The 12,330-nt window shown below is 46.7% G+C and overlaps 1 protein-coding gene and 1 long non-coding RNA gene across 11 annotated transcripts in view; one reads left to right on the forward strand and one right to left on the reverse strand.

The window, feature by feature from the left end:
• LOC147656705 (uncharacterized) overlaps window positions 1-10,569 on the forward strand; it is a 43,211-nt gene extending 32,642 nt beyond the window's left edge. Inside the window, exon 3 of the long non-coding RNA XR_015293717.1 lies at window positions 10,255-10,569. This is a non-coding gene — a long non-coding RNA (uncharacterized LOC147656705). The remainder of the gene's footprint in view (window positions 1-10,254) is intronic.
• LOC100872550 (Myocardin-related transcription factor) overlaps window positions 1-12,330 on the reverse strand; it is a 272,225-nt gene that overhangs the window by 30,211 nt on the left and 229,684 nt on the right. For 2 of the 10 annotated variants that reach the window (XM_086913361.1, XM_086913357.1), the window contains exon 1: window positions 4,295-4,995. The exons of the other annotated variants lie outside the window; for them this stretch is intronic. The gene's annotated coding sequence lies outside the window, so the exon portion shown is untranslated. Of the gene's footprint in view, window positions 1-4,294; window positions 4,996-12,330 lie in introns of those variants that run through there. 10 annotated transcript variants of the gene reach the window in all.

Raw genomic sequence — 12,330 nt, forward strand, 5'->3', positions numbered from 1 at the left:
TCGCGAGAGATTACATAGAGAGATAATATTCGATAAAAATTCTTACGACATGTATCCGATCGCGAGTTTATAAAATCGTTTATGAATGTATTGGACACGAACTATGGATATGACTATTCTTAAATTACCAAATCTCGCTCCACTGTTCCGCGACTCATTAAATTTAATGCACCGTCGAAAATGGATTGCGTAACGAATTATCCCCCAAATCCTCTCTCTCCACGATTGCCAACGATTCCTCGATTCCTTCTAATTACATTTTTCTCGATCACTGTAAGATTGAACGAAATTCGAAGGCCACCGTTAATTCAATTCAATCGTTCAAATATACTTTTTTTTTTAATCGCGATTCACAATCGATAGAAAAGCTGTCAATTATCCCGATTCTCGTGGAATCGAAGAGAAGTGAGTCGAAGGGGCGGTGAGGAGCGGCGGCCGGTGACTTCGATGCCCGCGAAAGCGATGCGCCACGCGGCGCGCAATCGCGACCATGGTTTCGCCACGGAAAGCGACGACGTCGCTTTTCGAGCCTCGACAGGGCTTAATAACCGTCATCGGGCGAGTATTAAAACGCGGCGTCCACGAGGAGGCTGGAAGCGGCAGTGAAAGTTGACAAAACACGGTGGAACGTCGGCCGACCGGTGCGTACCTCGACACCCACGTAACCACGTTTAATTAACACCGAAATTATCGAAGAAGCCGCGATCATCGCGCAGATACGATCGTTCCCTCGCGCTAAATAAGCGCCCACGTAATCACGCACGTACATCCCGCCCCCCTCCTCTACTCCCCCCACCCCTTCGATTATTATGTACATTTTTAATTATCTCGAGATCTTGGTCGCCCACCGAACACGCGTATCTTCGCGTTTACGCTCGATCGTTAGTCCCCTTTATTGCGAATCCCTCGTTTCGCAACTTTTCGCAAGATGTTGTTTTATAACGCGATAACACTACAACCTTTTTTCCACTCGTGTTCTCAGGATTTTTTTTAAATCGTTTTTAATTTTAATTCGATTCCTGCTAAATTGTGAAATCGTGAAAAGTGTGAACAGGATCGTGTCTTTCTAACCGGAATTTAAAACAAAAATATGGTGTACACGTAATAACTGGTGTCGTTTGTAGCTCGATATCAGTGGTTCAGTGTGTTAGATTTGAAAGAAATCTATCGGGAAGGGAAAGAATCGAAACGTCTAAAAGGATAATCGAAGCTCACGTTGTCGTGGCACGAATTCGGATAAACCGCCCACGAAATACCGCAACAAAATTCCATCTCGTTTGTATGTTAATGGTTTCGAAAGTTTCCTTCGATATTCCTGATTTCATTTCATCGATCCCGCCGTGTCTTCGAGATACGCGTTTCCTATACGCTAATTGATACGGGGTAACACCGGGTACCATCTCGTTTCCTCGCCCTATTACCGCAATTTCCCCTCATATATATACTTAGCGCAATCCGATTTCTCCCAATTCTAGCAACCGCTGTTTTATCCGTATTACCACGGTTTGTCCACCATTAGGTGGCATTATCGCATTATCGCGACCGATTACGCAATCGCAATCAGTTCTGCCGGATTACTGGTATCGCGGATCGAGAAGCGTGTTTGCCACGTGATTACCGTAATCACTGTTATAAGCTCGCGATGAAGGATAGAAAAAAAAAAAAAAAGAAAAAGAAACTGGAGATCCTTGGCGTGTACAGGGTGTTATATTCTGATCCTAGACAGAAGAGCGGCTTATAAATAAAAATACTTTACATCGTGCATCTATTCTCTTACATTCTTTTTCTCTTAAACTGTTTTCGTGATATAATAATTAGATGTTCGAATTTCGAATATCGAAAGTGATTTTTGAATCACGTTGACGATGAAACATTTCCAATTCTTCAATTTTCGTCAAATATGAACGAGCAAATAAGACGAATGTTATTTTTCGTATTTGTCTAAATCGAGAGGTTGCAGTGATCGTTGGCATATATCGAATATAACGACACCCTGTATATGCATGGGATACTCGACGAATCTTTCTTTCTCGATTTTCAACCTACTTATCACGGGCATCGTTATTAACCGGCGGGAATTCGATCCGATGTTCATTAATCCCGCGACGCTTTTCTGCCGTTTACAACGCCCCGCTTAATTAACCATGGCCAGGTTAATAGCGCAATTTGTTACTTTAACGACTTATCGAGTTACGAAATTAACACACCGGCCACTCTTGTTCGTCGAATCTTCTCCTCTGCCACCGATGTTCGCGCAATCGATGAGAGATAAAAGCACGGGTTGTAACAATTTTAGGACTCGATGTTTGAACCTCAGAATTTTAACATACGAATATTGGACAAAAGGAAATGATCGTACGAAGATTTATATAATCTTTGAAGAAGAATTCCTGATCCACGATATACACCATATCTCGATTATCCTTCAATTCCAACCAACCAAAATCAAATTGTCGATTCATCCACGGATAACTCAATAGGTTTATTTAACGATTATATTCCAATATAACCTACGTTCATACGCAAGCAGCACGTAGAAAAGCGTGGATGACGGTGTCGATTAAGAGGGTTATCGAGGCGGATCACGGTCCCTGATAAAAGCGGCGGCTCGTCAGCCGAATTTCAGGAGAAAAAGTAAAGAAGGGTTGCGAAAGAGAAATCGGACCCTCCCGAAGAATCGGTTGGCTGGCCCCTCCCACGAGGCTCCCTGGCGGCCGGGCCGCCTCGGCCTCGACACGCATTTCCAAAGACTCTTTTCGTCGTCACGGACCCATCAGCCCTCCCCCCTTCGACTCGAAGTAACCGTCGATTCTTATCTGATCGTGCCGATCCTCCCATGATCTTTCGCTACGCCACCAATTTATTTCTCATGTTGATCCACGGAAAACGGAACACGATCTCGCGATTCCTACGATTCGACGTGCGATGTTATCGTCGGGGGCCGGCCGACAACTGACAATCAACGATTCGACCATTTCACGAAACTCGATTCGACGAGAGAAACGAGGCGACGACTCGAAAGCGTTATCTGCTTGTTATCTTACAGGGAATAGGGGATCTTGGGGAGGGTATATATATATATATAATTTTGCGAGCTCCTTGACGCGTCCCCTGTCGACGACGAGATACAACACAAGCATCGCCGGTGAAAGTGTACCGCTAAACCAAAATGTCCACCCGTCTTCAACGAGCGACTAGCAAGCACTTTGAAACGAAACCGGATCTTGTTCCCAGTGAATATTCGAGTCATTAAGGCACCGCGGTTGACAGCTCCTTCCACACGGACGGAGAGAAGAAGTTTACGATATCGATTCGCCCAAGGGCCCCCCTCGATTTTTTTTGTTTACCGATATCTGAACGTTCGAGCACAACTCTATAATCAAATAATATTACTTCTTCATCATTTTTTTTCGAAAGCGAACGAGTCGTAAGCTAAAATCCATTCCTAAGTTATCCAATCGCTCTCCACGAGGAATGGCAAATTATCTTAATCTTCGAGAAAGAGAGAATTGTTAAGGAAATTCGAGATGGATCGATCAACCAATATATCCGGGACGGTTGATTTAATTGTCCGATTGGAATCGCTTCGTTAAGGAGCGATAAGACGCCCCACTCGTCATCGCGGGGTTATTTATCGAGCCGCCGCATCGGGATTCGCCATAAATTTCTGCGCCCGGCCACTCGTTAGCGGCGTCGATTTGTTCGACGACGAGATGATGGGCCCCCGTCCGAAAATACCACCGCCAAACCTTATTTCGCGAGCGGTTTGTATCGCGTAGGAGAAACGTAGACTGTTAAACGGTTCTTAACGGTTCCATGGAAAAGAGTTGCTGGTATAGAAACATTGTCGTCGTGAACGAGGCCTTCGATTCTCCCGTCGCGTAAAATCCACTTAACCCACCACGTAACGTAAAAACACGAGAGGCTCGTTCTTTTTTCTCTCCTTCTTTCTCCTTTTTTCCTCCCCTCGAGGAGGAGGATCGGCATCGAAGAAGCGTGGGTGGAGGCGCCTTTCAACGATTATCGTCGTTAGAGGAGACGTGACAGTTGCACTGTTTATCCTCGCATAGTTTAACATAGGAAAAAAAGGAGACGTTGCACTGTATTCCAGACGAGTGCGCAGCCACTGACGATCGGCATTATTTTACCATTCGTACCATTTATTCTTCACCAACAAACCCTGTGAAACGTTCACTTCTGCGAAACTCGCACAGACGAGAAACTCGCGGGCGCGGAGGCAGAGAGGAGGACGAGCGGAGGAAGAGGTGGCGATAGATAACGACAGGATGCGCACCATTCAATTTGATCCGCGAGGAGCAGGCGGAGCGTCGGCGGTCGAGCAGGAGCATGTTAGGCCGCGAGGCGCAACACCTCGTTGACAAGATCGGAGATGGACACGCACACAACCATCGACGAAGCACAAGTCACAACTTCACGAGACACGAGTCGAAACGTCGTTGTTTCTTCTCTTAATCTTATCCCTCGGGAAAAAACACCACGATCACGAATATACACGGTATATATACACACACACACATATATATATATATACCAAGCACAAAAAAAAAAGAACACACTCGTGTAACGAACTTCTCTTCTCTTCCTCTCTCTTTCTTTTCGTTTCCTTTTTCTTTTTTTTCCTTTCCTTTCCTTTCTACTCGAGCCACCACCAATGCGCGGAGAAAACTCCCTTCCTCCTCGGGTCGAACACCCGACCACAGGGTACACACGGCGCGGGGGTTGACCGTTGGGGGTTGGCGCGCACTATAAATAACCGCACACCGAGGCTCTCAGGCAGCACGTGGCCCGAACGCTCGAGACGAACAACGGCGCGCACCGTCGGAGGAGACGGTCGGAAGCGGGGGTGTGGATATCGATACGACGGATCGATCGATGGATGGATGGATCGATCGATCGGTCGGCCGGTCGGTCGGTGGTTCGATGCGGTGTCGCGCGGCGCGGCGCGTCGTGTCGCGGCACGACACGCGATAGAAATGGGGAAAAAGGGAGAGAGCGAGAGAAAGACGGGGCAAACGGACGGCGAGCGTACGGGCGGCAACGGAGAGAGGGAGGCAAAACGGGAAAAGAGAGGGAGGAGGAGGAGGAGGGAGAGGGGGAGGGAGGGAGGGAGAGGGAGAGGGAGAAAGAGAGAGAGAGAGAGAGAGAGAGAGAAAGAGGGAGGGAGAAAGCACGCGCTTCCTGGGAGAGAGAGTGCGATCTGCGCCCGGTCTCTCGGCTCGTCTCTGACTGGTGTTGTGCGCGCCGCTCACGAGAGAGCACAGCCTGTGCGCGCTGCGTGCTGCTACACGGCCTGGGGGCCACGTGACACGGTCCCCTGCAGGAGGTAGGACCGCTTCGTCGCCCAGCGTCTCTCCACCCCACCACCACCCGTGTGTGCCCCCCCGTGTATGCGTCGGCGCGCGTGTTTATGCGATTTGCGCGCCAGTGGTGGAGCGCGCGTGTGGGCCGCATTACGACCGCTGCTGGCCCGTGACACCGCGGAGGGAGAGGCCCTCACCCCTCCCTTCTCTAGAAGAAACCTCCGCCACGACAACAACATACGATCGAACAACAACGTCGTTCGAACCGTTTTCTACCATCGAATCGAGATCCTGAAAATCCGACGAGCGAGAAAAGAATCTTTGAGAATCTTTGAGAGATCGGGAGAAGGAGAGGGAGATTTCGGTGCGGAGGAATATATATATATATATATATATAGAGAGAGAGAGAGAGCCACTGTCGTGGCATCCTGTGCAGCGATGCAGTGCGAAACGATGCAGAGGCGGGTCGAGGGGAATCGTCGAGGATTGCTCCGCGCGGTGGTGGGGGTAGCGCGTGGTGGGGTGGAGGGGGCAGCATCGAGTGGGAGGACTGGGCCCGCGGGCCCCGTCGCGCAGGGGTGGGGGTCTGTCCCTCTTCGTTCCACTCGCTGCCTGGCCTTTTTCCCCGCCGTCTCGACGATGGGTGGAGGAGAGAGGAGGGGAGGGGGGAGGGGGGGGACGGAGAGGGATATAGAGGCAGGGGTGGGGCGGCCTACGACCCCGGCCAGGCGCGTGCCCCGAGTCAGCTCGTATATACTCTACCGCGCACGATTGATAACGAGCCGTGGCGTACCGCGGTGGTTTATTGCCGCGAATTTTTCGGCTGGCCGACCGAATCACCGACCCCTAACTCGTTTCTCCACCCGCGCCAGAACGACCTCGGACGACCTCGCTCGCTTGTGAAAGTGAAGAGGGGCGACGCGCAGCTCGTAAAATAATTATTTTTAAACGAGTTTGTACGATGTTGTTCGCCGATTCGAGCTCGATCGTATCTTTGTTATCCCGATTCGTAGGTAGGTGAAAAAATTTTACACGGTGTAAAATGAAATGAATAGAATCCAGTAGAATCAGTAGAGCAGATCGTAGAGCCGATCTATTTTCCGCGCGGCGTGTGATACCGCGAAACGAAATAAGGCCTCTCGAGGCGAAATATATCCCCCGTCGCGTCATCATCTTTGCGCAAGAAGCGAGCGCATCGGCTTCAGAGAGGCCGGTCGGTTTCACAGCCGCGATATCGTAGCTTTCTCGACGGTGGAATAGATGAGACAGCCAGGTCGAGACGAGAGCCAGGCACGCCGCTTTGGTGGTTTACGAATATCTGGGAAAAGATGACGGAACGAGGACTGGTGGTGGCGCATCGCGCGCAACTGTATTTATAGAATACACGAAGAGGATCGTAAGCTAATGGCCGCATAAATAGCGCATCTTTCTCGAGAGGCGGCCGCCACTTTTTAACCGGAAGGAAAGCTCTCTCTCTCTCTCTCTCTCTCTCTCTTTCTTCCTCCTCGAGTTTTTAAAAGCGACTCGTAAACGAGATTCATAAATCCAGGCCCTCGTTCAACACGACGCGGCGGCCCGGTGTCGCGAAGAAACCGATTATCCGGCGTTGAACACGAGCTGTAAAAAAGTTACACGAAGGGAACACGGCGCGTGATAGGATTACCCTAGGATGGTACGGGGAGGGGGGCCGAAAACCCGAGGAAGTACGGACTTCCGCGAAACGCCGATGGAATTTTAAACGATCATCTGTGTTCCCTGGCCAAAGCCCTGTCAAACTTTAGATACCTTCAACAACTTTTTGCATTTAGTTGTTATTATTGATCGACCGAGAAAATTAATATTTCTTTCGTAAAAATCTCCCTTATTAAAAAAAAAAAAAAAAGAAAAAAAAAAGAAAAGAAAAGAAGAATTGTGATCCATCAGTAGCATCTAAACAAGGGTTAGATTCGAGTGGCAGTCATGGATCGTTCGTTACACTTTTCTCGACATAATTCTCGGCCAGATCAATTAAATCAGATGATGCGATATCCGAGGAGGGGCCCGATCGCTTGACCGGAAGTGAAGTCGCCCACGCGACCGATTCGCCCGCGATAAGTTGGCGCCGGTGGGTGGGGGATACCCGCCAGATGGCGCGCTCGTCGCCGATCGGGTCACCTCTCTCGCCCACCGAGTTCTGTGTTTTGTAAATCGAAAAGTCGATTTCGGAATTGCTCGCTACCGCCCACGTTGGCCTCGCGTTTTCGCCGAAACAACGTCCGGCTTCGCCTACGTCCGGCCAGAAGGGCGCCGTCATCCCAACTTCTGAACCCTGATCTCATAACGTCGATTCAGAGGATGCTGGACAACGATGGGGCTATTCGTGAGAATGAATTCACGTTTTTGGAATACGTCACTCACGAATATCTAGTAAATGTCCCCCAATTACGGAGAAAGGAAAACACTTGTGTTTCGACAAAATGTAGAAAATACGAATACAGAAGATACAAAACGAAATTGAATCCCGAAAGTGTTTCATTTCGACAAAGTCTACGATTCTGAGAATTTCAAGTTTCGTTTGTTTTATAAGAATCTTCGTCTGTAATCGCCTGTGACGAAGAAAAATAGAACGTGTCAGGCGATGATAATTCTCGGGCGAGAAAACAAGCGTGAAATCGTAAGAAGGCTCGCGAAAAGGCGAAAGGCGAAAGGGTCGATCTTATTGACAGTCGGTTGTTCGTCGCGGTGGATTAAGGAAACAGGGCTTAGAAGAGAGATCCTTGCGGACGATCGTTTCTCGTTGACAAATCGTTCCGATTCTCGCCCTTCTTATCCGCTTATTACGCTCAAGGACCGTGGGACCGATCGATGCAACGATGACACGGTTAACGTCTAACGAGCCGCCTCTCACCCTCCACATTCTCGTCCCGCTGCTCCGATAATCCGCAGTCGGATCGAATATTAAGTCCGACCTGTTGAAAATCCGATGACGTCTCGAGAACTGGACCGAGTTTGGAGAATCCCTCGAGGGGAGGAGGGATCGGTTCTACATCGAAGTCAGGTCTCGAGTTTGAAGTTAAAAACTTCGTCAGAGGTAATAAGGTGAATACCAAAGTCGTTCTTTGAACAAAGAAAATACGGTTTTTAAATCGAGCAGATTGTCGGTTTAAAAAGAAGTTTACGTTTGACATCAATATTTCCACAACGAAAAAACAACGAAAGAATGAATGAATCCAGTTTATACGACGTATAAAGGGAACCGATAAACTGTATCGAAATTAATTGACTATCGTTCGAGTTAGCGGTAAATTTGACGAAAATTCGGAATTAATCGCAATTAATCACTCTTGATATCTTTGCATAACCATGTTAATTAACTCTCAACACCAAGTTCATAAACAAGCCAAAGAAATTATTCCTCCTCCCTTCCTCCTCTTTGAAACTTGTCCCCCTCCTTCTTCGATCTAAAATCGGCTATAAACGTTAATTAGCGGCAGTCGAACATCGATAGTCGAACGACCTTCCCCTCCTAATTTATGAATAACGAACCCGACCTCCTGCGTCATCGAGGATTGCGGAGGAGGAGAGATGGTGGTTTTTGCCGCTCGAAGGTTGTTCTATTAATTTTCTAACGCCGCGTCGCTTCTTACTCGACGATCATTACCGCGTGTTGGGAATGTTAACGAATGTTTCGCACCGTGGTTTTGCGACCGTGACTGGTCGCAATTTTCGCCGCTCGTTTCCACCGGTTTCAATCCACCGATTTCAATCAATCTCGAGAAAATTTTCCCAACGTAAGGATAGATTTCCTCTTCGTTTATCACCAATCCCGGTAATTATCGATGATAGATTGAGATTTGTCTCGAATAACAGAAACGGAAGATCCATTAATAATCCACTCGTCGACTCGATTAATAATTAATTTGAAAGTGGATCGTGCATCTAAATTCGTAAAATGAATCCAACTTGGGGGACGTTGGAGAGAGGAATTTGGGTCAAAAATCGAAACTTTGCGCAGACCGATTGTCCGATTGTTGATTACAGGAGTTAATTACAACGCGATTAAATTGGAAAACGGAGTTGGAGATTTTTTTTTTTTTTATTCCGAAGTTGGAAGTCTTGGAACTTCTGAATGTCTCTATTATTGGAACGGCGACTAATTATCCTCGGAGAGCAAGATGGCCGCCACGAGTCCCCCAACGTTTGGAATTCTTTCTTCTCTCTTGGAACCGCGAACGACGATACGAAACAGCCATTAGGAACGCGATCGAATTCGATCGAGCGATGTTGCACAATTATCCGTTGCAATTATCCCGCAATTTGTATTACCGTTGGTAACTTAAGGTTTGTACTTGTATCTTTTTAACGCGGCTGCACGTCATATATAGATTTATTTCGAGAAATTCGCCGCGAAATTGCAAAGGTGAACGCGTGAAATATTTCTGACGATGACGATAATTCAAGAAACCGTGCGTTGAAAGCCGTAGCAGAAAAAGAAGTTTCGTCAACAATCGCGATTAATGCGCCAAAGTGGGTATTTCTGTTCTGGTTTTGAATCAATTTTTAGACAAAAATCGTTTCATTTTTCTCAGGCATTAATTATATAATGCAATTTTATCTTATTTACATTTACGTACATCTCAAGCAAATTTGATGGCACTTTTTCAAAATTTAAATTCCATAGAAATTCATAAGGAATATCGATCGAATAAAATTTAACGAATACTGTTATTCAAAAAATATGCACCAATTATTTAATCACGACATTCGATTCACAACATTTTATCACGACTGTTAAAAAAGGAAGCGCGACACGTTGAATTTAATATTCGATTCGAGCATTGCCCGGGTAAATGAGTTTTTAAAAGAAAAAGCGTGTTTCGAGGACGGCCCGATTAAAATTTCTCACGAGGCCGACCAAAAATTTTTCTCAACGAGCACTTGACCGATTTTTCAGAGGCAGGCTTCCGTATTGTGCGATAAGCGTCGGTCTCGTGGCTCGTCTGAAGTGGCCTACAGTAAACACAGCCACCTGAACTAGTTGATCGTGGGTGCCGCGGGGATACGAAGCAGGAATTCGAAGAGGCTCGAGAGACTTGGCTGGCGTGGAAAAGTGCGTCGTATTTCATTCAGGCCGCCTTCTTCAACCGTCACGTTTCACACGTTGATGCAAACCTTCTCGAACACGATCCAATAAGAAACCTTTACTTCAAATAATTCAAACTCAACTGTATTACATTATCTATCTAACTTATACTAATTTTTAAAACTCTGACTATTCTATTATTTCACTTGTTCAGATTTCGTTTGGAAAAAAAGAAGAAAAAGAAAGACGATAAACGGTATTAGAAGTAGCCGCAAAGTAGATTGCATATATACATTCCCTCGTTATACTTCGGTATGACTCAACAGATCGGATCGGTGGATTGCGTGGTGCGACACCGTGGCCGAAAATTCGGCGGAACAGCGAAAGATTTACACGATCCTCGGCCGCTAATTTATGCATTCGAGGGGCGTTAAACACTCTCTCGTTTAGAGTGAGCAACGGCGCGAAATTAAGAGCGGCGGATCGTAAAATAATTCTGTGGGGGGATGACGCGGCGGAGGGATGTTGCGCAATCGAAGGTATGGTTGGACAAAGAGCGGGAATGGAAATCGAACGAAAACTAAAAGAGACGGCATTACCTTCGCGAACACGATCGAAGACCGCGCAGCGGCCACCACTTAAAATTCCTCGATGATAAAATTGTATTTATCGGCAATATATTTCGGCCGGTTCAACGCGACGGATGAATACTCGAGGAGGGAGAGGGAGAGAGAGAAGAACGGTAGTGCGCAATAAAAGCTGTCGCTATAAAATCCCCCCCCAATAATAAACCCCTCGATCCGACTTTCCATTCTTCTTCACCTTCCTCCCCTTTCCACTCTCTGTTTATTGGGCAATTAGAGGCTCGCCGGGTTGCGTGCTCGTCGCGCGACATTATAACACTTTCCGCGACGCGCGCAACACGAGCTCGAGCAGTTGGTGTTACGACATAAAGCGGCGCTGCGTTACGCAGGCCAATTACGCCCACGCGGCTCGCGCGTTATGAAGTTCTTTATATTATCGAAAGAGAATACTTTCCGCTACAATAAGGCTCGGCCGCCTTGGGCCCCGATTACCAGTTCATAAATTCGTCGATTCAACTCCGAATTAATCGCCGCGTTCTTGTCGGGATACGAGTCGTTGTTGCTCGAATTCGGGATAATTTTCTATTCGGTGGACGAATTTGCTATATCGAGATCCTTGTTTGTTGAGAACGAAAAGTGTTTGGTGTGGATATTATGAATATAAATTAACCCTTTTCTTCTCGATAATCGAGAAAGGATTGATATATATTTATATATATATATTTGTATAGTAGGCACGATTCCTCGTGGCTATCGTTCGTTTTGTATCTAAGAAAGGTGATCGATTATTAAGAAATTTTAAGAACGAACGTATAATTACATATCTCGAGCGGGAAAATTATGTTTGGAAAAAGTTGAGGCGTGTTTGAATTTTCTATTATAAATCCGCGCGATAGTCGAACCTAATAGTTTGAACCAAGATTTATCGCGGCCGTTTCGCCGCGGGACTAATTTAATTCGCCGCGAAATAAACTTCACGGACCGGTGGCCGGCGCCAGCGCAGTTTATTCCGCGATAACCTTTTGCCGGTGAATAATATTTGCCTTATGATCGCAATGCCGCGACATTGACGAAAGGGAAAATTATATCGAGGGGAGAAAAAAGAAGAAAAAGAAACGAGACAATTTCGCGATTAGACGGCTCGAGAACAAGGAAAAGTGGATGACCCATATACGATACGAAAGAATGTTTGGCTTTCGCGCGTTTTGGCTTCAGCACTTCGATCTCGCTCATAACGCTCCTCTTATTCGCGACGAGTTATCAAACAAATATTCCAACTTGATGGCTTAAAAAAACTTAAAAATCTTTATAATATAATAGTTGAAAACTCGAAGGTTTGAAAGTTTAGAAGTGTTCCTCAAAT

This window comes from Apis florea, unplaced genomic scaffold, assembly GCF_048593485.1.
Source record: "Apis florea isolate Af1SG1 unplaced genomic scaffold, ASM4859348v1 contig_3496_pilon, whole genome shotgun sequence".
In the NCBI taxonomy this organism is placed as follows: domain Eukaryota; kingdom Metazoa; phylum Arthropoda; class Insecta; order Hymenoptera; family Apidae; genus Apis; species Apis florea.